This window comes from Staurois parvus, unplaced genomic scaffold (assembly GCF_062004578.1).
Source record: "Staurois parvus isolate SC_StPar_1 unplaced genomic scaffold, SC_StPar_1.0 ptg000402l, whole genome shotgun sequence".
NCBI classification, from domain to species: domain Eukaryota; kingdom Metazoa; phylum Chordata; class Amphibia; order Anura; family Ranidae; genus Staurois; species Staurois parvus.
In genome coordinates this window covers 3,141,271-3,168,369 of record NW_028318198.1, presented here as the reverse complement: position 1 = coordinate 3,168,369, position 27,099 = coordinate 3,141,271, and positions in this window count along the sequence as shown.

Here is a 27,099-nt window from a genome sequence, read left to right as displayed (position 1 = left end):
GGTGCTGGCAGATTATGGGCCTCCTATAGCTGCTGCCAGGCCCCTAATCTGCCATAGGCCCCTATATACCGCTTCCTCATGCTGCTGCCAGGTCCAGAGTCTCTCATGCCATGTGCCACTTTCAGGTCTCCTCACACTGCTGGTGTGTTGAATTTTTTGACATAGGGTGCTGGCAGATTATGGGCCTCCCATAGCTGCTGCCAGGCCCCTAATCTGCCATAGGCCCCTATATACCGCCTCCTCATGCTGCTGCCAGGTCCAGAGTCTGTCATGGGTCCCTGTACGGCCTCCCATTGCTGCTGTCTCCATCGCCACACTCTGCCATGTGCCACTTTCAGGTCTCCTCACACTGCTGGTGTGTAGAATTTTTTGACATAGGGTGCTGGCAGATTACGGGCCTCCCATTGCTGCTGCCAGGCCCCTAATCTGCCATGGGCCCCTATATACCGCCTCCTCATGCTGCTGCCAGGTCCAGAGTCTCTCATGCCATGTGCCACTTTCAGGTCTCCTCACACTGCTGGTGTGTTGAATTTTTTGACATAGGGTGCTGGCAGATTACGGGCCTCCCATAGCTGCTGCCAGGCCCCTAATCTGCCATAGGCCCCTATATACCGCCTCCTCATGCTGCTGCCAGGTCCAGAGTCTGTCATGGGTCCCTGTACGGCCTCCCATTGCTGCTGTCTCCATCGCCACACTCTGCCATGTGCCACTTTCAGGTCTCCTCACACTGCTGGTGTGTAGAATTTTTTGACATAGGGTGCTGGCAGATTACGGGCCTCCCATTGCTGCTGCCAGGCCCCTAATCTGCCATGGGCCCCTATATACCGCCTCCTCATGCTGCTGCCAGGTCCAGAGTCTCTCATGCCATGTGCCACTTTCAGGTCTCCTCACACTGCTGGTGTGTTGAATTTTTTGACATAGGGTGCTGGCAGATTATGGGCCTCCCATAGCTGCTGCCAGGCCCCTAATCTGCCATAGGCCCCTATATACCGCCTCCTCATGCTGCTGCCAGGTCCAGAGTCTGTCATGGGTCCCTGTACGGCCTCCCATTGCTGCTGTCTCCATCGCCACACTCTGCCATGTGCCACTTTCAGGTCTCCTCACACTGCTGGTGTGTAGAATTTTTTGACATAGGGTGCTGGCAGATTACGGGCCTCCCATTGCTGCTGCCAGGCCCCTAATCTGCCATGGGCCCCTATATACCGCCTCCTCATGCTGCTGCCAGGTCCAGAGTCTCTCATGCCATGTGCCACTTTCAGGTCTCCTCACACTGCTGGTGTGTTGAATTTTTTGACATAGGGTGCTGGCAGATTACGGGCCTCCCATAGCTGCTGCCAGGCCCCTAATCTGCCATAGGCCCCTATATACCGCCTCCTCATGCTGCTGCCAGGTCCAGAGTCTGTCATGGGTCCCTGTACGGCCTCCCATTGCTGCTGTCTCCATCGCCACACTCTGCCATGTGCCACTTTCAGGTCTCCTCACACTGCTGGTGTGTAGAATTTTTTGACATAGGGTGCTGGCAGATTACGGGCCTCCCATTGCTGCTGCCAGGCCCCTAATCTGCCATGGGCCCCTATATACCGCCTCCTCATGCTGCTGCCAGGTCCAGAGTCTCTCATGCCATGTGCCACTTTCAGGTCTCCTCACACTGCTGGTGTGTTGAATTTTTTGACATAGGGTGCTGGCAGATTATGGGCCTCCCATAGCTGCTGCCAGGCCCCTAATCTGCCATAGGCCCCTATATACCGCCTCCTCATGCTGCTGCCAGGTCCAGAGTCTGTCATGGGTCCCTGTACGGCCTCCCATTGGTGCTGTCTCCATCGCCACACTCTGCCATGTGCCACTTTCAGGTCTCCTCACACTGCTGGTGTGTAGAATTTTTTGACATAGGGTGCTGGCAGATTACGGGCCTCCCATTGCTGCTGCCAGGCCCCTAATCTGCCATGGGCCCCTATATACCGCCTCCTCATGCTGCTGCCAGGTCCAGAGTCTCTCATGCCATGTGCCACTTTCAGGTCTCCTCACACTGCTGGTGTGTTGAATTTTTTGACATAGGGTGCTGGCAGATTATGGGCCTCCCATAGCTGCTGCCAGGCCCCTAATCTGCCATAGGCCCCTATATACCGCCTCCTCATGCTGCTGCCAGGTCCAGAGTCTGTCATGGGTCCCTGTACGGCCTCCCATTGCTGCTGTCTCCATCGCCACACTCTGCCATGTGCCACTTTCAGGTCTCCTCACACTGCTGGTGTGTAGAATTTTTTGACATAGGGTGCTGGCAGATTACGGGCCTCCCATTGCTGCTGCCAGGCCCCTAATCTGCCATGGGCCCCTATATACCGCCTCCTCATGCTGCTGCCAGGTCCAGAGTCTCTCATGCCATGTGCCACTTTCAGGTCTCCTCACACTGCTGGTGTGTTGAATTTTTTGACATAGGGTGCTGGCAGATTATGGGCCTCCCATAGCTGCTGCCAGGCCCCTAATCTGCCATAGGCCCCTATATACCGCCTCCTCATGCTGCTGCCAGGTCCAGAGTCTGTCATGGGTCCCTGTACGGCCTCCCATTGCTGCTGTCTCCATCGCCACACTCTGCCATGTGCCACTTTCAGGTCTCCTCACACACTGCTGGTGTGTAGAATTTTTTGACATAGGGTGCTGGCAGATTAAGGGCCTCCCATAGCTGCTGCCAGGCCCCTAATCTGCCATAGGCCCCTATATACCGCCTCCTCATGCTGCTGCCAGGTCCAGAGTCTGTCATGGGTCCCTGTACGGCCTCCCATTGCTGCTGTCTCCATCGCCACACTCTGCCATGTGCCACTTTCAGGTCTCCTCACACACTGCTGGTGTGTAGAATTTTTTGACATAGGGTGCTGGCAGATTAAGGGCCTCCCATAGCTGCTGCCAGGCCCCTAATCTGCCATAGGCCCCTATATACCGCCTCCTCATGCTGCTGCCAGGTCCAGAGTCTGTCATGGGTCCCTGTACGGCCTCCCATTGCTGCTGTCTCCATCGCCACACTCTGCCATGTGCCACTTTCAGGTCTCCTCACACTGCTGGTGTGTAGAATTTTTTGACATAGGGTGCTGGCAGATTACGGGCCTCCCATTGCTGCTGCCAGGCCCCTAATCTGCCATGGGCCCCTATATACCGCCTCCTCATGCTGCTGCCAGGTCCAGAGTCTGTCATGGGTCCCTGTACGGCCTCCCATTGCTGCTGTCTCCATCGCCACACTCTGCCATGTGCCACTTTCAGGTCTCCTCACACTGCTGGTGTGTAGAATTTTTTGACATAGGGTGCTGGCAGATTACGGGCCTCCCATTGCTGCTGCCAGGCCCCTAATCTGCCATGGGCCCCTATATACCGCCTCCTCATGCTGCTGCCAGGTCCAGAGTCTGTCATGGGTCCCTGTACGGCCTCCCATTGCTGCTGTCTCCATCGCCACACTCTGCCATGTGCCACTTTCAGGTCTCCTCACACACTGCTGGTGTGTAGAATTTTTTGACATAGGGTGCTGGCAGATTAAGGGCCTCCCATAGCTGCTGCCAGGCCCCTAATCTGCCATAGGCCCCTATATACCGCCTCCTCATGCTGCTGCCAGGTCCAGAGTCTGTCATGGGTCCCTGTACGGCCTCCCATTGCTGCTGTCTCCATCGCCACACTCTGCCATGTGCCACTTTCAGGTCTCCTCACACTGCTGGTGTGTAGAATTTTTTGACATAGGGTGCTGGCAGATTACGGGCCTCCCATTGCTGCTGCCAGGCCCCTAATCTGCCATGGGCCCCTATATACCGCCTCCTCATGCTGCTGCCAGGTCCAGAGTCTGTCATGGGTCCCTGTACGGCCTCCCATTGCTGCTGTCTCCATCGCCACACTCTGCCATGTGCCACTTTCAGGTCTCCTCACACTGCTGGTGTGTAGAATTTTTTGACATAGGGTGCTGGCAGATTACGGGCCTCCCATTGCTGCTGCCAGGCCCCTAATCTGCCATGGGCCCCTATATACCGCCTCCTCATGCTGCTGCCAGGTCCAGAGTCTCTCATGCCATGTGCCACTTTCAGGTCTCCTCACACTGCTGGTGTGTTGAATTTTTTGACATAGGGTGCTGGCAGATTATGGGCCTCCCATAGCTGCTGCCAGGCCCCTAATCTGCCATAGGCCCCTATATACCGCCTCCTCATGCTGCTGCCAGGTCCAGAGTCTCTCATGGGTCCCTGTACGGCCTCCCATTGCTGCTGTCTCCATCGCCACACTCTGCCATGTGCCACTTTCAGGTCTCCTCACACACTGCTGGTGTGTAGAATTTTTTGACATAGGGTGCTGGCAGATTAAGGGCCTCCCATAGCTGCTGCCAGGCCCCTAATCTGCCATAGGCCCCTATATACCGCCTCCTCATGCTGCTGCCAGGTCCAGAGTCTGTCATGGGTCCCTGTACGGCCTCCCATTGCTGCTGTCTCCATCGCCACACTCTGCCATGTGCCACTTTCAGGTCTCCTCACACTGCTGGTGTGTAGAATTTTTTGACATAGGGTGCTGGCAGATTACGGGCCTCCCATTGCTGCTGCCAGGCCCCTAATCTGCCATGGGCCCCTATATACCGCCTCCTCATGCTGCTGCCAGGTCCAGAGTCTGTCATGGGTCCCTGTACGGCCTCCCATTGCTGCTGTCTCCATCGCCACACTCTGCCATGTGCCACTTTCAGGTCTCCTCACACACTGCTGGTGTGTAGAATTTTTTGACATAGGGTGCTGGCAGATTACGGGCCTCCCATAGCTGCTGCCAGGCCCCTAATCTGCCATGGGCCCCTATATACCGCCTCCTCATGCTGCTGCCAGGTCCAGAGTCTGTCATGGGTCCCTGTACGGCCTCCCATTGCTGCTGTCTCCATCGCCACACTCTGCCATGTGCCACTTTCAGGTCTCCTCACACACTGCTGGTGTGTAGAATTTTTTGACATAGGGTGCTGGCAGATTACGGGCCTCCCATAGCTGCTGCCAGGCCCCTAATCTGCCATAGGCCCCTATATACCGCCTCCTCATGCTGCTGCCAGGTCCAGAGTCTGTCATGGGTCCCTGTACGGCCTCCCATTGCTGCTGTCTCCATCGCCACACTCTGCCATGTGCCACTTTCAGGTCTCCTCACACACTGCTGGTGTGTAGAATTTTTTGACATAGGGTGCTGGCAGATTAAGGGCCTCCCATAGCTGCTGCCAGGCCCCTAATCTGCCATAGGCCCCTATATACCGCCTCCTCATGCTGCTGCCAGGTCCAGAGTCTCTCATGGGTCCCTGTACGGCCTCCCATTGCTGCTGTCTCCATCGCCACACTCTGCCATGTGCCACTTTCAGGTCTCCTCACACTGCTGGTGTGTAGAATTTTTTTGACATAGGGTGCTGGCAGATTACGGGCCTCCCATAGCTGCTGCCAGGCCCCTAATCTGCCATGGGCCCCTATACCGACTCCTCATGCTGTGACGTTGCAACAAGGTGGAATTCAACCCTACATATGTTAGACCACCTTTACGAACAGCAAAAGGCCATCACAGATTTCCTGATGTTAAAAGCGGATAAAGGTATTCCCTGTGTAACTTAGATGTCAGCCATTGGCAGCTCATGCGTGACACCTGCGCTTGCTCAGGCCCTTTGAGGAGGCCACGCTATTCGTGAGTCGGCAGGACTATGGGATGAACGACGTCATTCCTCTGTTGCACGTCCTGGAACAAATGCTGTTAACAATGGCTGGTCAGGGTGCGGTAGACGTGGCGCACAGATCTCAACGCCACATGACCCCTGTGGGGGCAGGACAGGAAGAAGAGGAGGAGGTAGAGGAGGACATTGGTGCTCAGGAATTATTGAGTGAAATGGGTGGTTTTTCCACTCAGCGGACAGGAGTGGAGGAGCAGGAGCATCTGGTAGAGGAGGAGGAGGAGGAGGAGACAGAGGACCCAGACGCACCGTGGCAGTATGCTGTGGAGATGGAGGCAGGGAGTCCCTCGCATTCCTTGGCACAAATGGCCCATAGCATGCTCGGTTGCTTGCGTAGCGACAGCCGAATAATAACCATCAGACAGAGGGATGACTTTTGGCTGTCCACCTTGTTGGACCCTCGCTACCGTTCAAAAATGGTGGCCTTTTTCACACCTGCTGAGAGGGAGGCCAAAATAACGTACTATAAAAACCACCTATGTAGTCAGCTGGTCTCTGCCTGTCTGCGCCAACTTCCATCCTCAGACACTGTGGGCCCTGTGCGCTTGCGTTCCGCTGCCATGGCAGCAGGGGAGGGGTGGGGTGGTAGGAGCAGTGGCAGCTCCACCAGCAGCGGCTGCCTCAGTCTGCAGTCGATGATGAGTAGCTTTCTTCACCAGCGCAGTGAGGAAACTACTAACCAGCCGCAGCAGCAGCAGCAGCAGCAGCATCAGGTGGACCTGGAGCAGGACCTCAAACAACAGGCTTAGGCCTACTTGGACAGCACCCTGCCAACCGAGGTAGACAATCCCCTTGACTACTGGGCAACGAAACTTGACCTTTGGCCCCAACTAGCTGAATTTGCCCTTGAAAGGCTGTCATGCCCGGCCAGTAGCGTGGCATCGGAGCGCGTGTTTAGTGCGGCAGGAGGTATTGCAACTCCGCGGAGGACACGACTGTCCACCCAAAGTGTGGAGAGACTGACGTTTGTGAAAATGAATCAGGCGTGGATTAGTCTGGATTTCAAACCACCAGTTCCTGACACAACTGACTAAATCCGCCATGAATCATGCCCCAAACATGTGCCACTTTCAGGTCTCCTCACACTGCTGGTGTGTTCCATTTTTTGTCATAGGGTGCTGGCAGATTACGGGCCTCCCATAGCTGCTGCCAGGCCCCTAATCTGCCATGGGCCCCTATACCGCCTCCTCATGCTGCTGCCAAGTCCAGAGTCTCTCATGGGTCCCTGTACGGCCTCCCATTGCTGCTGTCTCCATCGCCACACTCTGCCATGTGCCACTTTCAGGTCTCCTCACACACTGCTGGTGTGTAGAATTTTTTGACATAGGGTGCTGGCAGATTACGGGCCTCCCATAGCTGCTGCCAGGCCCCTAATCTGCCATAGGCCCCTATATACCGCCTCCTCATGCTGCTGCCAGGTCCAGAGTGTGTCATGGGTCCCTGTACGGCCTCCCATTGCTGCTGTCTCCATCGCCACACTCTGCCATGTGCCACTTTCAGGTCTCCTCACACTGCTGGTGTGTTCCATTTTTTGTCATAGGGTGCTGGCAGATTACGGGCCTCCCATAGCTGCTGCCAGGCCCCTAATCTGCCATGGGCCCCTGTTGTCGCTTGTTGGCATATTCCGCTCGTTCAGATGCTCCTTCTCCTGCTACTCCTCTTCACGGATTCCGTCAGCAGTCTTTCTTGGAATCCGTTTCCAAGAGACAACAGTTTGCGAGCACGCACCAGACGGTGCAGAAACTGAACGTCCTCCTGTCCAAGTTGCTGCTGCCAGGCTCGTAATCTGTCATGCGCCCCTGTACCGCCTCCTCATGCTGCTGCCAGGTCCAGAGTGTGTCATGGGCCCCCGTACCGACTCCAAATGCTGCTGCCAGGCCCGTAATCTGTCATGGGCCCCTGTACCGCCTCCCCATGCTGCTGCCACGTCCAGATTGTGTCATGGGTCCCTGTACGGCCTCCCATTGCTGCTGCCAGGCCTGTAATCTGCCATGGGCCCCCGTACCGACTCCTCATGCTGCTGCCAGGCCCGTAATCTGCCATGGGCCCCTGTACCGCCTCCTCATGCTGCTGCCAGGTCCAGAGTGTGTCATGGGTCCCTGTACGGCCTCCCATTGCTGCTGTCTCCATCGCCACACTCTGCCATGTGCCACTTTCAGGTCTCCTCACACTGCTGGTGGTTTCCATTTTTGTCATAGGGTGCTGTATGGCCTCCCATTGCTGCTGCCTCCACCGCCACACTGTGGCTCCACACTCTGGTTTTGGCCCCGTGACTGCCCAAATGAGTGAAGTGTGCGGTGATTCTAAGATCGACGGCACTCATCTGCATGTCATACTGCCTGACAGTATTATTTCTCTTCCCCAGCAGACTCCAAGGGCATTTAAATTAAAGGTACAGTGTTCAGCACTAATATTAAGTCTCTCTGAAGCCTAGAAACACCCTTTTTTAAGTTAAATTCACAGCGAATATATTCGACTCGAATCGAAATTTTTCTACGAATTCGCCGAATCAGTCGAATCGAATTTTTGAATACTTCGCTCAACTCTACTTGGGGGCATTGCCATGAGTGACATGAACCCATGCAAAAAAATCAAGCCTTTAATTTACATGCTTGGAAAGTGTCTTTAGGTTTTGTGTGGTGTTATGAAACAGTGTGATTCCTCAGGTATGTGTTTAATAGAAATTGGCTAGCATCAGGACAGTACGCAAGTATCTGAACAGAGAGTAAATAGAAAGCTCTCTGCAGTGTGGGCCTTTTTAATGTATCTGCAGCAAACAGCAACATTTTGGTCCACAGCCTCTGACTGCAGCTTATCAGCCATAGGAAAAGCAACGATCATTTGGGAGACAAATGCATGAGTAAATGCATGACTCGGCAGCAAACCACATGACCTCCTTCTACCTCAAGAGTGCATAGCAACCAATTTCTTTTAGAGTGCTGTTGATGTTGTTGATGTGCCTCCTCCTCCCCATCCTGAAATAGGCATAGTAGCCACTTTCTTTTAGAGTGCTAAGAATGCAGCATTTCCTCCTCTACCTCAAAGGCTCATAGCAGCCATTTTCTATGAAGGTCTGCTAGACACCCATTATTTCCTCTTCTGCTAATTCCACAGGAGGGTTGGGGTGCTGATGGTGAGGAAGAGGGATGTACTGTAGGTCTTGCATTCTCGGTGAGGAAGAGGAGTATAACATTGTAGAGGAGGGGGCATTTTATAGCATGGGGAAGGGCAGGAATCAGTCAAAAATTATTATATGGCCATTGGCTGCTTGACCTTCTCCAAATCTTTCTTCATTGGAGAAAAAGACAGAGGCAGAGGAGGAATACAAAGGGTTGGGCAGTGGTAAACATTTTTGTCTGCAGGAGCATGTAAAGCATTGCATCAGTGATCAGTAGATCACTGGTGCCATGAAGGTCTCCTACAGATCTGGCAGAATATTTGCTTGTGCTCGGGGAGGGGGGGGGGAATCCCCTGCTAGCTGTCAAAGAGGGGATTGAGGGGGAGCGAGGGCCGGTCAGATCGTAACATGTTACAACCTGAATATGGGTGTAATATGTACCAAGTTATGAAGGGTGAACCTATCCTTTAAAGCAAATGAAGAAGATTTTTTTCTTATTGAAACATTATATAAAAAATGTGTACCCAGTATTTAGTTGAAAAAAATATTTCACAAAAACTGTCCAGAAACATTATATGGTTGATGTATAGTATGGAAACAACTTTATTAGGCTGTATTTTCAAAGGAGAAGACAATACATGGTTTATCAAGAAACAAAAATTAGACGTTTTTTGCAAAGAAAAAGTCAGAAATATTGTACTGACTCCATACACACTTTTATAAAGGAGGCTGGTACATTAGAAATCCCTTATGATTGGCCCTTCTTGGTCACCTGACCACACTTCAAAAGCCAGGAAGTGCATTAATAGTAATTGGTTTCTATGGCGATGAATGGCTGCAGTAGCTTGTCATTTCCCTAAGTGTGAACACCTGTCAAGGTCCTACCTTTTCCCAGAGGTTATGTTACTCCATGTGCTGGCATCCATCTTGGATTTCTGCTGAGCATGGTGGGAATCCTTTATGCCTTCAGGTCTCTGAGGTCCATCCCCCAGAGGGGTGTGGCTGATGACATATAAGCCTGTGGTCCGCACATGCTCTTTGCACTTGAGTCTTGTGTCTTTGTGTTGCTATTACTCTGTTCTGACTCTCATGACTCTCCTGGAATCTGACTCGGCTTGTGACTCGGCTATTCTTTGTGTTCTCCTTTGATCTGACCCTCTATTGCTGAACCCGGCTCGTGACCTGTGATTCTCGTCTGCTGTCCTGTACCGTTTTGTCCCATTGTTGTTGACCCGGCCTGCCTGACTACTCTATTGTCTTTTCCACCAGCTACACGCCATTGGCGGCGGCCATTACCGCAACTGAGGTGTCTCGGGGACCGCGACCTGGTTCCTGGCTGCGTCAAGTCCATCCCCACCATCAGGGGCCCTGGTGAAGGGCAGCCTGGGACTTAGACTCCGCGCCCTGAGGAACTTCGGTCTGCGGGTGGTGGTTGTCATCAGCCAGTGCGTTACATTGTTATTAGGCCTGGCTGTCTGTTCCTCAGCCCCTGCCCTGCCAACACCTTTGTTCAGACTGAACTCATGTATGACCCAAACCTAAAACTCATTCCCACATTTTAACCATGGAGGTAAACCTAAAAATAATTTTCAGGCCTTAGGAAACTTTGCTAAAAATGATTCTACAGCTACCAGTACATAATACATCAATACGTTGTAGATATAAAAATACATTTAAAAAAATTAAGAATGTAGCACATTTGAGTACATGACACCCAGAGTGGACCACATAAACTCACACCTGCTTTATACAATATAATATATATATATTTTATACAATATAATATATATATTTTTTTTTCCAGTTATAATCATGATAATATTGTCCAAAAGGTGGGGGCCTGCATGATAATGGCACAATGTGCTAGTATGCACCACATACTACATGACAGGCTTACCTAACAATGAAGCCCTCCAGCAGCGTACTGCCACCACTGTCTGTGCTACCATATTCACCTGGTCTTCCTTCCTGTAGGCTCCAGCTGTTTGAATGGCCGAGCCAGCATGACGTCACTCCCACGCATGAGCATGGGAGTCATGGCCAAGGCACAGCGCTCTGAATTGATGGCACAGTTCATTCAGAGCTCAGTGCACATGCATCGGTGACATCACCGGCTCCTACTAGTAAAGTACAAGTAAATATCTCCTAAACAGTGCACATTTAGGAGATATTTACTGTACCTACAGATAAGCTTTATTATAGGCTTACCTGTGGGTATAAATCAAACAGTAGACTTTACTACCACTTTAAATGCAAAAACAAAAATTAATATATTACAGCTTACCAATCCTTATACTGTATGTGACAGCTGCATTTCTTTTCTTTTTTGGGCTTTTTTACCTTTATTTTACCTGGTGATCCTGCCAGCAACATACTTCCTTTCTTAGGGCGTCTGCATTCTGGATGAGGCAGTAAAGCAGACGACTTTGGACAGCAGCATTGTCAGTCTGGGGAGAAGGTAATGTTAGACTAGCAGATTTAGATGAACTTGACTAACAAATTGAAGCTGAGCTCCAGATAACGTTTTTAAGCAATTACAGCGGTTTTCCTTTTGGCATAAAGGTTTTACATACATACATAAATAAATAATGATGAATGTGAGCACCCCTGTCAGTGGTAAATGGTTTGTCCCAATCCTCTAACTACTACTTTGTCTGGACAGCTTGCTCTGGTAAAGTAAATTGAAAAATAACAGATTTACTGGCAGTATCACCAGATGAAAATAAAGAAAAAAAAAACAAATGTAGCAACCACATCTAAGAATTGGTGAAATGCAATTTAGTACATTTGGTTTTTCAGTTTCAAACCACTTTAACCACTTGTTGACCACTCTATAGCCGAATGACGACTACAGCCTGGTCGCCAATTCTGGGAGGGCATCATATGATGTCCTTCCAGAACTGCTTTTTATTTGCACTAATCACTGTATTAGTGTCACTGGAGATGTCAGTGGCAGTTAGTTCCCACCCAGTGCCTGAATGCTCACCACAGTCCTGCAGTCTCGCTATAAGTCGCTGATCGCCACCATTACTAGTGTAAAAAAAAAGAATTCCAGTATATATACCGCCATTTGTAGATGCCATAACTTTCACATAAACCAATTCATTTACATGTATTGGGATTTTTTTTTATAGCAAAGACACATAGCAGAATACATTTTGGCCCAACTTTATGAAGAAATTAGATTTTTTAAATTTTTTTATTGGATATGTTTTATAGCAAAAGTCAAAAATATTGTTTTTTTTTTTTCAAAATTGTCTGTCTTTTTTTGCTTATAGTACAAAAAATAAAAAAACTCAGAGGTGATCAAATACCACCAAAAGAAAGCTCTATTTGTGGGGAAAAAAGGACATCAATTTCATTTATGTACAGCATTGCATGACTGCGCAATTGTCAGTTAAATTAACGCAGCGCTGTATTGCAAAAAATGGCCTGGTCAGGAAGGTGGGTAAATCCTCTGGAGTGCAAGTGGTTAAAAATAAATTTCAATATAAAAAGACCTTCTAATGCCTATCAGTAAGGGTGTGTTAGGTTCACATAAACCTTATGGATCTCTATGAAGTAAGATACACTGTGATAAAAAGTGAATGTTGGAGAGTATGACCAAAGAGAGAGGGAGAGACTTAGAGAGGTGGTTCATATGATGGTACTGATTTATAACTTTTCGTTTAAGCCTCCAGGGGCTAGGGTTCCAAGGGGGTATATCTAGTAAGTTTCTCTCATACAGAGACATTTGAAATACTCAACTGAGGGGAGATCTATAGCTATAGATTCATATCTATATCTACAGATCTCCCTGCAGCAGAATGTTTTAAACGTCTCAAACATCTCTGTGCAAGTTAAACTTTCCTTCTAGCTCTTCGCAAGCTGGCAGGGTCTATGCCCAGCAGTCCATAAACTTCTGATTGATTTTGGGACTATATGGACTTTTCTTCTTTCTAAGTATTTATTCAGGATTGATATTGTATTTTACTTTATTGCTGCAGCGGCCACTTCAGCCTCCTGAGTGCACTAAATACCTTCTCCTTCCTACAGTGCCCATCAGTGCTGCCTATCAGTGCCCATAAGTGCAGCCTCATCAACGCACATCAGTGAAGGAGAAACATTGCCTCAATTATTTGAGACAGGGCTACAGGAAGTTGTGATCTGATGACTTGGAAGTGGTGAGATATATATGCAGTGTGTCACGCTCTGATCGTTGTGAGGAAGAGAGAGCTGGGCTATACATTGAATGCTTAAACTCAAGTGCAGGGCGCAATGCACCATGAAATGTGAGCATATTCACTGATGGTTTTATATATGTTGATGTAATGTTTTAATAAAGGGTATTTGACACTACTGGAGCCTCCTTCTCCCCTTTTAATATATGATATCTTTGGCGGAGTTGATTATGAGGAGTATGGCGGATTGATCAAGTGGCATGGGAGAGTCCATATATACACACAAGCACATATAGACCAACTCTTAATTGAGAAGGTCGTGCCTGTCTGGTGAGTTCTCTGTGATGGTGGTGGTACACGTAGGTGGAGTGGAACACAAGAATCAGGCGGTGGTGGATTTTTGCATGAAGCATTTTAATTTACAGAGGTTTCACATCATGTCACTTTGTTGTGGAAGCACGGTTGCACTTTACGGATGATGGACTACTTGGTAGAATATACAGTTGTGTTCAAAACAATAGCAGTCAGACATCACTAACCTGATCAATCGCTGTTTTTGGTAGAAATGATATTTCTACATGGCAAATAATTTACTAGCAGGTGTAGTAGAGTAATAGAAATCCAACAGACCCAACAGTCATGACATGCATGCTGCTGATTCTGTGTAATTGAATCACTAATTGAAAGGGAGTTCAGTGTGGAGTTCTATTAGTGAGGTCATTCATTCTTTGAAAAACAGGTGGCAATTATTGCCCTTATTTAAGGAAGGAAGGCAGCAAATGTTGTACATGCTGGTTACAGTGCATTTCTCTCTGAAATTCTGAGGAAAATGGGTCGTTCCAGACATTGTTCAGAAGAACAGTGTACCTTGATTAAAAAGTTGATTGGAGAGGGGAAAACATATAAAGTACAGAAAATGAGAGGTTGCTCAGCTAAAATGATCGGAAATGCTTTAAAATGGCAACCAAAACCTGAAAGACGTGGAAGAAAGCGAAAAACTACCATTCGAATGGATAGAAGAATAGCCAAAAAGGCAAGGACTCAGCCAACAATCAGCTCCAGGAAGATCAAAGAAGGTCTAAAGTTACCTGTGAGTACTGTTACAATTAGAAGACACCTATGTGAAGCCAAACTATCTGCAAGAAGCCCCCGCAAAGTCCCACTGTTGAAAAAAAGACATGTGCTGAAGAGGTTACAATTTGCCAAAGAGCACATTGACTGGCCTAAAGAGAAATGGCGCAACATTTTGTGGACTGATGAAAGTAAGATTGTTCTTTTTGGGTCTAGTGGCCGGAGACAGTTTGTCAGACGACCCCCAAGCACTGAATTCAAGCCACAGTACACTGTGAAGACAGTGAAGCATGGTTGCGCAAGCATCATGATATGGGGATGTTTCTCATACTATGGTGTTGGGCCTATTTATCGCATGGATCAGTTTGAATACATCAGAATTCTTGAAGAGGTCATGCTGCCATATGCTGAAGAGGAAATGCCCTTGAAATGGGTCTTCCAACAAGACAACAACCCCAAACACACCAGTAAACGTGCAACATCTTGGCTCCAGACCAACAAAATTGACGTTATGGAGTGGCCAGCCCAATCCTAGGATCTTAATCCAATAGAAAACTTGTGGAGTGACATCAAAAATGCAGTTTCTGAGGCAAAACCAAGAAATAGAGAGGAACTGTGGAATGTAGTCCAATCATTTTGGGCTGGAATACTTGTTCACAGGTGCCAGAAGTTGGTTGACTCCATGCAACACAGATGTACAGCAGTTCTCAGAAACAGTGCTTATACAACTAAATATTAATTAAGTGATTTAAAGGAAAGCAAAATCTTCAAACATTTTTCAGTTTATATATTGAATGTTTGAGTTTGTAAAGAAGAATACAAACACTACTATTTTTTTGAACAGTCTAATATTTACTTTTCTTCAATTTGTTTTAGAGGAACAACAGAAATTTGATATATTTTTCGTCATGTTTTGATTTGGAATAGAATGTGTAGTGTTCCCAATGCATTTGTGTGTATGGAAATAAAAGCTATTAGAAGGATTTTGAGCTTTATTCACTTTTTTCAACACACTGCTATTATTTTGAACACAACTGTATGTGTAGTTTTTCATAAATAGTACTGTCACACGTAGACATTTGTTGGTTTTTACCATAATTATAGGAATCACATGTGGACCTCTATTGTTTTGCACTTTAATTAATTGTGCACTTTTTATGCAAGCGCTGTATATTTCGATTTATATTTATATTCGCACATTATTGTGTATATCACAGCAACTATTTTATAATTAGGGGGTTAATAGAGCGCAGGTGCTTTGGTTATAAGAAATATTACCTGTTTGCAAAATTTTATAATAGAAACTAAGAAAACATTTTTTTTTTAATTTTCATTTGATTAGCAAAAAATAAAACACCCAGCAGTGGATAAATACCACCAAAACAAAGCTGTATTTGTGTGAAAAAGAAAATGATAAAAATGTCATCAGGGTACAGTATTGCACTACCAAACAATTGTCATTCAAAGTATGACAGCACTGAAAGCTGAAAATTGGCCTGGGCAGAAAGAGGGTAAACGTGCCAAGTAGGCAAGTGGTTAAGGAGCTCTAGAGCTATCTATCTTCAGATTTTATGGTTCTGAAAATTCAGTCTTTGTGTAGAGTGTTGGTTCTGTCTTATTGGCTTCTTCTGGCAGAGTAAGGCAGCAACACAGGACAAATTTCCTTCCTCAAACCACTGGCAGTAGACATGTTTTCTCCCCAATCACTGATAGCAAACATTTTCCTCCCACTGATTACCAATGCTGGGGCATTTTTTTCTCTTGTACACTGACACCAGACATTTATACTTTCAGTGATGACCAGCTTCATGAATTTTTGTTCCAGCTGACCACCAACACTGTATATTTTTACCTTGGCTAATCTTGGATACTGGCCATTTTTCCTTCTGCTGAGCACCCATAAAAGCTTTGCCCTTGGCTCACCAGTTACTTAAAACAGCCCAATTTGGCAGTACTGTTTTTGAAGATGTATTTATTCTTTTCCATATAATTTAAAATAAATTAAGTAATGCAGAATGCAAAGTGCATTTGTTTTCTTGTTTCACCTGCAATGATTTAAAAAAAAACATGTGTAACACCCTGCTGTAATGTCAGTTGCAGGATGTTAAAATAGACACAAGATGGCAGTGTCCTGCAGCTCAGTGGCACTCTGGGAGGAGAAAAAGCCTCATGGACTTTGTATGCTGCATTGCAGGACTTTGTTAGAGAGGGGAGTGTCAGAGGACTACATTTCCCAGAAAAGCTGGCATGGGGCGGGGACTGATATATACAGAAGCCCAGAAGATTGAACAGAAAGTTTGAGGGGAGAGAGCTGGAGAGCAGAAGTGGAGAGAGAGATGTGCTGACTGACTGAACCAGGCTGCAGAGTTAGAGAGGAGAGAGGCAAGGAGGAGTCGCTGACCGCCAGCCTTGCCCCCCTGTTCAGCGAGATGTTTTGGAGCACAGTGTCCAGACAGAATGCTACAAGTGGGACTGGAGAACCTGTGGGGACCCCCATCTACAGAGAGTGAGAAACCGCAGGGACCTGAGTGATACCACAGATCGAGTGAGAGAGCCCCATACACCAGCCAAACAAGTGAACACTGACATTCCTTTCAAATCTGTTACTTTCCTGCACACAGTTGTGGATATTGCTAAGTTGCGGCCTAGTTCCCCCAGCCACTACTACTGAACACATTTGCAGCATAGTTTAATCATCGGAGCTGACTGCAGTGCATGCCATCTGCAGGCCAGACCACATCATTGTTCCTTTAACCATCGGCCTACCCTCTTAAAGTAACATCTACCACCATTGCCATTAGTTATTGTAGCCCAGAGAGGAGTTACCCTTTGTCAGCAAGCGAATCTGCCAACTTCTGACACCTTTTTGCCTAAAATTTGAAACTTGTTCAGTGTATTAAAGGGACACCACCCAAGTCAAGTGCCACTTAAAGAGATAGTACTTGTACTTCTTTCTCCCTTTCCTTGTATTAATCCTTTGAGGGACTATCACCTTCATCTCTTCCCAATTAAAAGGTCTGGATCATTGTAGTGCACCAACTGGGCCCCAAAAAGCTTGCAGAAGATTCCTCCTTGCACTTTGACATTGACTACCCTAATTAAAGAGCTCTCTCTTACATCAGTTTTTAAACTTGCCATCAGATCTTGTGGGCCCAAAGGGAGCTAGTTCAACCTTTGATAGTTTTCCTTGCTCATTAGGGGCTAGCAACACCTCAGGTTGGAGGCTTCAGGTTAACTTCTGAAAAGCAGGCTTGCTAACACTGATTGAGATTTTGCTGCATATGTTTAGAGTTGCTAAGAGCAATAATTGCCATTATATACACATATACTATATGTGTATATTGTATTTGTCTCTTTTCTCCTGTTGTCTGAGGATCGCTGTCATCTAACCGCCCCCGGACCCAGTTTCATGCTTTCTCGATGACTTTTCAGCATGGCTACCATACTTTCTCTCCTCTGAGGTGCCTGCCATCATCCTCCGTGACTTTAACATCCCAGTCAATGTTCACACCCCTGCCACCTCTCAACTACTCAACCTAACTTCCTCTTTTAACCTAACACAATGGTCACAATCCACCACCCACTCCAATGGCAACACCCTTGACCTTGTATTCACCCACCTATGCACTCTCTGTAACCTCTCTAACACTCCTTTTCCTCTTTCTGACCACAACTTTATCAGCTTCACACTTTCCCTGCCTCCTACCTCCCGTGCCTCTAACCAGCAAACCGTTACCTGTAGAAACCTCTATCACCTCAGCCCTGACCTTCTCCACTCCGCTACTGAGTGCCTCTATGATGAAATTGCACCCCTGTCTTGCCCAGAGCTGGCCACATCTGCATACAACAACTATCTATCATCCTCCCTGGACACTCTTGCTCCTCTTTCTACACGCAGAACCAGGCCTCGCCTATCACAACCCTGGCAAACAGATGACACCAGAAGTCTCAAGAGACGCAGCCGCACTCTTGAGCGAGCATGGCATAAAAATAAATCCCTGAAAAACTTTACCCTCTACAAATCCGCTCTTCTCAAATACAACTCCAGCCTCCACTTTGCTAAGCAAACCTACTATAACACTCTCATCCAATCCTTATCAACTCTTCTCTACCCTTAATTCCTTACTCCACCCCCCCACTGCCTCCACCCACCAACTTACTTACTGCACAGGAGATTGCCAATCACTTCAAGAAGAAGATCGACACAATTCGTGATGAGATCTCCATTGTCAAGCTTCCTCCTCTAACCAACATACGAGGCCCAACACCAAACTCTACACTCTCCTCCTTCGACCCTGTTACCACCAAGGAAGTTACCGAACTCCTTTCCAAGGCCCACTTCACCACCTGTCCCCTGGATCCTGTCCCCTCACGACTGTTGCAGCCTCCTTCCTGCTCTATCCTAAACTCTCTAACCCACATCTTCAACCTCTCACTCTCCATAGGCACGTTTCCCTCCCCACTCAAACATGCACTGGTTACCCCATCCTCCAAAAACCCTCACTGGACCCCACCTGTTTGAATAACTTAAGACCCATCTCCCTGCTCCCATTTGCCTCCAAGCTTCTCGAGCGCCTTGTTCACAACCATATGAACTGCTACCTCACCGACAACAACCTTCTTGATCCCCAACAGTCTGGCTTCCGCCCACAACATTCCACAGAAACTGCCCTACTAAAACTCACTAATGACCTACTAACTGCTAAAACCAACAGCCATTATGCCATACTCCTACTCCTAGACCTTTCCACTGCCTTTGACACAGTCGACCACCCGCTCCTCCTCAGTAAACTCCACTCCATCGGCCTCCGTGACTCTGCTCTCTCCTGGTTCTCCTCTTACCTTTCTCAGCGCACTTTCAGTGTCACATACGACTCCTCCTCCCCTGCTCCACTTCCTCTTTCTGTTGGGGTACCCCAAGGTTCTGTTCTTGGGCCCCTCCTTTTCTCTTTCTATACCTCCTACTTGGGCTAACTGATTACCTCCCATGGCTTCCAATACCACCTCTATGCTGATGACACCCAGATCTATCTCTCCACTCCCCAGCTCACCCCCTCAATCTCCTCACGTATCACAAATCTACTAAGCGACATATCAGCATGGATGTCCCATCACTACCTTAAACTCAATCTTTCAAAAACTGAGCTTGTAATATTTCCTCCTCCCCGATCTCCCACTCATGACTTTACCATTAAGAATTAAATAAGGATAGCAGGAAGAGGAAGGAGTTATTAGAGCTAATTAAGTGTAACACTAGGTTAATAATGAGAGACAGCAGTCCCCCAGAAGCAATGGAAAAATTATTTTAAATCTTTAATTGTTATTTTAAAGCCAAGATTAATGTAAACTGACTGGCTTGATTTTAATTTGGTGCAGTTGCTTGTTTAGCAATTTTTATTTTGCCTGCAGTTGAGAAGTTGACCCAACTTGTTTGGGTAAAAATTTCCATTAATTTCAGAAGACAATAGCGAGAAATTTAATTTTACAAGGCAGTCATATGAAAGTGGCATGTAACCCCACTTGTGTTGCAAAAAAACCTCCCTGAGCCAATTACATACATTGAAAGAATTACAGCAAACCACATTGCAGAGTCCTACCTGCTGCCAGGTCTATTGAAACCATCACATGGTATCATCTTACTGATAACATTAGTCAGCAACTTCCTACTTCCTTAGTGGGGAATTGGAGTGTCCTAATACAAAAGTCACATGTTTAGTTCCAGTGTAATAGGAGATCTGTAAAAATGCATGTAAAATATGGTGGATTACTTTCCAGGAGATGTTTGTACACCAACAGTGCCAACTTTAGAAAATCATAGCTGGCCATAGATTGAACTACTAAGGTAATTTGTGTTAACATTGAATTCCATAACAGCTTATGTACTAATTGCATGAAGTGAAATTGTCTGCCAAAGTGAACTTGTACAAATCTATGGCCATGCTGGAGGAACATATTACACTTCTCCAGCCTTCCCACAATGGAGTGCCCAGTGTTTGAGTACTGTAACACAGATAGATGTGTGGCACTTACCATTTGTGTCTCTGTGTAGTGTAGACCTGTATGTAAAAGAGATTTCCCTTACAATTCCCATACTAATTTCTTCTGTGAAACCACAGCAGTGGGCCCTCATGCCCCTAGAAAATAATTAACTTGATTTACTTAGTCCATAAAGAAGGAATCCAGAGCAAGCATGGCATGTCACTCTTCTTGTTTTTTGCCCAAGCATCCTGAATAAGTTTGAATGTGTAAAGTAAGACAAGACTTATTCAGGGCCACGCAAACTCCCCCACCCCATTCCTCTTCCAAGGCAGCACTTAAACCTGGTGACCGGTCACTCATCCACTGAGTTGTTCAGTCCGGAATGAGAGAATTTGGGGCAGTTGTGGCATACCACTCTCCTTTATTGTATTAAAAGTTGGCAGAAGTTAAAAACAATTAAAGCCTTCCATCCAATGACTGTTTCTCATGCAAAGCACATGCCTTCTCAAGTGCCCTTTACATTAGAAACAGTTATTGGCTGGATGGTTTTAATTGTTTTTAACCTTGAGAAAACGTGCTTTGCATGAGAAAATGATGTAAGCCAGATGTTTTTAATTGTTTCTAACCTTTGCCAACTTTTGGTATATTAAAGAACAGTGATATACAGTGAGTGCTCTGATTTCTGTCTTTCTGGACTGAGCAACCCATTGTCTAAGTGACCAGTCACCAGGTCTAAAGTGTTGGAAGTGGAAAGGGGTGAGGAAGCTTGCATACCTCTGTGTAAGGTTCGACTTGCTCTGCATATAAAAACTGATACAAGTTGCTTTAGCGGCCTGGCAATGCATGAAAATGCATTATATGATTAAAAATAAAACATGAAGGGGTTGATTTATTAAAACCAGAGAGTGCAAAATCTGATGAAGCTGTGCATGTCAGCCAATCAGCTTGTAACTTCAGCTTGTTCAATTAAGCTTTGGCAAACAACCTGGAAGCTGATTGGTTTTTATGCAGAGCTGCACCAGATTTTTCACTCTCCAGGTTTCGTAGATCAACCCCTTATGTGTCAAGTTATAATCAATTTAGATATGTAAATGTCTTCATTTATCTTCCATTAAATACTACCTCTCGTGGGTATTTATCAGGGCTGCATTCTAACAGACTTCTCCTGGGTTTAGTGCTTCTCATGTGTAGGGTGTATAAATCAATACAGAGGCTTTTTTATGGTCTATTTGGGCTGTTAGTGACACTTTCATGTAAACTAGTACTCCTTAAACACTCTTTGTACCATTTACGTTGCATCCAGCAGTTAGCAAAGTGTCACTGATAATTGATATCTGCATTCGCTGCAAACTGTTTCTGTGGCCCCATTTGCACAAAAAACAAATTTTGTTGTCTTTATGGTCACATTTGCATACACATCTCTGCATCTGAAAGCTGCTAAATGCAGGAGAGCTGGGGCAGGAGCAGAGATGGATGCATGGGATCAGGAGCCTTGTTCATATCATCAGAGCATTTTTGGACTAGGGCTTTAGCATTTGGTCTACAAAGGATATTAAACCATATATTTTAAAGACAACTTTATTATCATTGCCTTGGATCAGTAGTGTAACCCTAATGTAAGCAGAATGCAAACCTTCTCAAACCCACTGTCGTCAAGCCCTGCTTGGTGTCATTTATTTGGGAAAACAGCATCTTTTTGAAGCATGAATATTGTAATAAAACATGTACGTCTATATCTGTAATGGTACTAGCCGTGATCTATAAAGCACAGCAATCTGTATTTGTATATGTCACCAGAGATTGCAAAGCCCATTGGATCAATAATGTTTATCCCTAGAAGATAGAGGACAGCTCAAAAGGAAGCCTGCTCTTTCAATTTAATTGTGTAAAAATGTATACAAAAGCAGCCAGAAGCAATAAGAGTAAAATATATTATTTATATATTGACACTTCCGTAGGCGTATTATAGCATGCAGTCTGAACATAAGATACGCTGTATGTTATCTACAATGCTGTGAACTGCTGTGAGACAGAATAGCTCACAGCAGGTAACAGCAGGTAACAAATGTTCTCACGCATGTTCTGGCAAATGCCAGATGTGCTGTCTTGCCAGTACAGGCTTAATATTTGATAAATCATTATGTTTCAGTAACCACATTTGAGCATATTTTGCTTTAAAATAACAATTACATACAAATTGTATTTGTTATATGTTTGTGATCATTTATATTGCCTTCAATGTCCTGAATATGTCTAAAGGTTTTCAAAAGGCTGTATTGATTTACTCATGAAACCTTTATTCAACCCAAGCAAAAACTGGATATAGATGAAACATAGTTTGTGATGTTTATGAAAGAAAATGCCTTTCTTTAAATTTACTATTATAGCTTACATTGTATAGAAATGTTACTGTCCATTCACAGCTTGCAGAGGGTTAACTGGGACCATTTATGCAAATATGGTCACATCTATGATGATGGATCTATGGGTAGTTTTTGCTCCCAGCAGTATATTAAAGAGTGTCTCTTTGATTTATAGATTATGCAATATTTCCTAAGATTCTCCTAGCACACCTTCATCATAGATTTAATGTATGTGTCTTACAGAAAATCCATGTATGTCTTTATGAAATGTATGCCATTTAGCAACAGGGCAAGTCAAGGGCTGTATCGAGCACACTTTTTTTTTTACTAATAAATGATTGTAATATAATCACAAATGTTCTAATAAATAATGTTAATACTAACTCTATTGTGTAATTCCAATAGGTCAATTTATACTTAGTGGTGACACTCCAAGTTAAGGTGTAAACTTTTGTTAGTGTTCAGGATTGTAGGGATGCCAGTGTAAAGAGTGACTCATGTAGTGAGAGGTGAGAATTAAAGCAGAAAACTGCAGCTCACCTAAGCCAATCCTAGTAGGGATGTGTACATATGAAAGCCCCCACTGGGGGTATTAAACATGACCTCTATAATTAAGCACTGTTGGGCGAGTCAAATGCATCTTAGGGCCTGGTCTGAGGAGCGACATTATTATTATTATACAGTATTTATATAGCGCCAAAGGGTATGCTCAGCGCTGTACAGTAGCAAGGGGGACAGAACATGAGACAAGACAGTAACAAAACACTACACGAAGGGTTCGAGGGCCCTGCTCTTTCGAGCTTACAATCTAGGAGGAAGGGGAAGGTGATACAGGAGGAGATGGCTGTGGGGGATGGAGTGGTGGGAGGAGTGGAGGAGGTTGTTAGGTCAGGTCAGGTGTTAGGTGAGGTTGGGGTAGGCTTCTCTGAAGAGGAGGGTTTTCAGGGTGCGTCTGAAGGTGAGGAGGGTGGGTGACAGTCTGATGGATTGGGGTAGGGAGTTCCAGAGGATGGGGGAAGTCCTAGAGAAGTCCTGCAATCGGGCGTGGGAGGAGGAGACCAGGGAGCTAGAGAGTAGGAGGTCCTGTGAGGAGCGGAGGGCACGGGTAGGGTAGTATTTGGGTATCAGGTCAGTTATGTAATTTGGGGCGGCGTTGTGAATTGCTTTGTAGGTCAGGGTTAGAAGTTTGAATTTGATGCATTTGGCAATCGGGAGCCAGTGAAGGGATTGGCAGAGGGGGGAGGCAGATGTGGAGCAGTTGGTGAGGCGGATGAGTCTAGCCGCTGAGTTTAGGATCGACTGGAGTGGGGATAGCGTTCGTTTGGGTGAGAAGGGAGTTGCAGTAGTCCAGGCGTGAGATGAAGAGGGAGTGTACAAGTTGTTTGGTGGTGTCTGGGGTGAGGAATGTGCGTATCTTGGAGATGTTGCGGAGGTGGAGCCTGCCTGACTGAGGCTTTCACATGTAGACATCCCTACTAGGATCTGCTTAGGTGAGTGGTGTTTTTCTGCTTTAATTCTATCATGTAATTATTGATCATTTCTTTGTTTGAAGGGTAAATAGGATAAATTTGGGATAATTATGTAGCATAATTCTTTCTTTATCAGAATCTTTCAAAACAATAGCTAGGATCAGGGGCGGACTGACAACTCATGGGGCCCCCGGGCAATAGGGGATCATGGGGCCCCCGTGTCCTTGCCCAAACTCAAAAAAGCCTATGAAAAAGGTACCAGGGGCATCTCATCGGACCCCCTACTGACCCCGGGCCCTCGGGCAGTGCCCGAGTTTCCAAATGGTCAGTCCGCCCCTGGCCAGGATTCAGTGGAATGATGGCAGCACATAAGCAGCAATAGTAATGGTTTTATTCCTAGCCAATCCCAGATTGCTGTGCCATATATCTATTCTCACATTTCTGTTAATGAGATAATAAATATAGTAACATAATTTAGTCTGTGTAACTACTCAGGCCCATGGTAGTAATTCTAGCATTTCCCAGAGGATGAATTTTTCTAAGAGTAGTTGTAAGCTCATGAACTCCATTTTTGTTAGAAAAAAAAGTTTATTGTGTTGTACCCCAAAAGTGTACCCAAACCAAGTACAAAAATGTAACATAATTGCAGTTTACAAGTCCTTAGATGTGGTGGCTGCTTTGTCCTACATCCACACCAGCGATTAGGACCTGTGCAAACTGTAGCTGCAGAAATTCAGAGATTCCTGCTGCTGCTTTCAGGTATTGTCACTATAATGACAGGCCACCGGCAACTGCAGCTATTGGCTGGTGTTCATATAGCCAGAGATTATGTGTGGAGATCGCTGCTGGATGCCCTAATTGTCTGTGTGAATATAGCTTTAGGTGACAACGCTCTCCACGTCTACATAACATAGGGGTGGAGGTGCTCTGTAGTCCATAGAGAGGAAGAACTAATAACTTCTTGTTCTGTCTGCCTGTGCTGCACTGTTATCAACTCACTAAATTTCTATTCGGATCAACAGGTACCTTTTGTCCTTACCAAACAGATATCACAACATTTCTATGGAATATTTAAAGGAATATTAGTCCTTATCAAACAGATATAACAAAATGTCAGTGGTATATTTAACAGGCTAATATATAGAAAAACACACCAACATAGGGTGATCGCTATGGGTGTGGGTCATAGGTACACGTGTGCCATGTCCAAATTACTAGTACTACCCTGTATCCAATAGTAGGATCACATGGACTTTTTAGGCACCATAGACAATTAATAAATACAAAATATGATTTATTGTTATACAAAAAGATTAAAATGCTGAAAATAATATAAAATGCTTAAGCAATGACAAACAATCAGGTTCATCGGGTTAAATATTTGCATAAAGAGGTACAACCCCCAGTGAGAAGGGAGATTTTACGTGGACTTCGTTCATCCAGTATACACCCTGAAGGTTGATCAATAATGAGCTCTACATGTTTTGCGATGAAGATCGCTTCTTCAGGAGCTTTGAACTAGTTTTATAAATAGGTGAAGATAGAAAGCATAACTATTCACATGTACATAATTTGTATCTTCTATACTGAAATATTTACTTTCATAAACTTACATAAATTAATAAAATCATATTGAATTGGCGGTGAAGGCGACCCGGACTGGTGGAATGATGGACATCAGGACAGAAGTGGGGACAGGTATAAAGATAAGAAGTCTGCCAAAAAGGGGAGTATATACAATATAATACACTAATTAGTACCAATATAAGTCCCTCAACAAGGGGGAAACATTACCACACATGATTTGAGAAAACAATACAGCATCTACTTACAAAATGACTACTTCAGTCTACATAGATGCAGTCCATTTCCACACAAATATCCAAAGGCCATAAATGGACTTCATGCAGCCATTGACAGAGTATTAAGGGATCAATGGGGGCTTAAAGTCATCCTGGATTATCAAAGGAACTCCTTAAAGAAAATATCCATAAACAATCAATCACTCTCCCAATGCTTTACTACTACCTACATGTCATATGAAAATGATATTGACACTCGCCAAACCACAAAAGTTTTCAAAAGTAAAATGATAGCTGGTTGAGCATAAAAGTGGCACTACTGACTGCATTATCTCAGAAGGAAGACGTGGTAACTCTAAGTAGCCATCCAAAGCATTGGAGGTTAGCCACTGCTCAAGTCCTGCAATTAATAAGATAAAACAACCAACCCTGAATAACAAATCAAGCCATGTCCATTAGACTGTTATCTCAGACAATAGAGTCCCTGGGAGTTATAAGAACCACGTTGTACGTCTTGCTGTACAACCACTCAATAATTCAAGGCAATTGAATTCAAACTGCACTGTGCCTCTCCTTTTTATATACCTGTCCCAACCGAGCACACATACGCCAGCTGAAAGCAACGTGTGATGTCACTTGACTCGGCTAATCAACTGCGCATGCGCTATGATCCTCCAATGGCAGTCAATAGAGAGCAGCCAGGGAGACTTCCTCACAGGGAGCGACCCCTAGATGAAACCAACAGCACCACTCCTATCCCATGGAAGGATTGCATAATGTAGCGGTCCACAGCGATGTGTAGCGGCTCTACTAGCTGCACATCTGCCCAAGAGGGGTGCCCAAAAAATACAGCCATCCATAGTTCCCTCACCGTCCATTCCTCAAAATAGCAATGTAAGGATCTAACAGGCAGGTAATATAAAACTCTGCTCCAATATTGGACAGTAAATCTTCCTTCAGTCCATTAAACAATCAAAATTATGGAATCTGTCCACCTCTATATGCTGATATATACAAGGCTCAAAAAAAGTTACAAACAAAGGTACATGCATAGACAGAATGACTTAAAATACAGAAACAATAACTTTGCACCCAAAAATGGTTTGTGAATAGTTCCAAAATATACATATAACCTACAATGGGTTATCCAGTTACAAACATGACATAATACATCAGAACAATTATAAGGACTTAACAATCAGTGTATTGGCCTCACCTGTAGAGCCCAATAGTGGCCCCAGCTGAAAAAGGAGGCTAAGACCCCAACTTGAATTAATACCCCATCACAGGGCAGTCCATTCCAATCAGAGGCTACATTCAATGGGGGGGGGGGGGCTAACTACAAGAAGGGTTTGTATGTCAGTACTTCATTCATTCATTACTTCATTAATAGCAGGTGGGTAAATGACATTAGGCTGTTCAATCCAGTATGTCTCTTT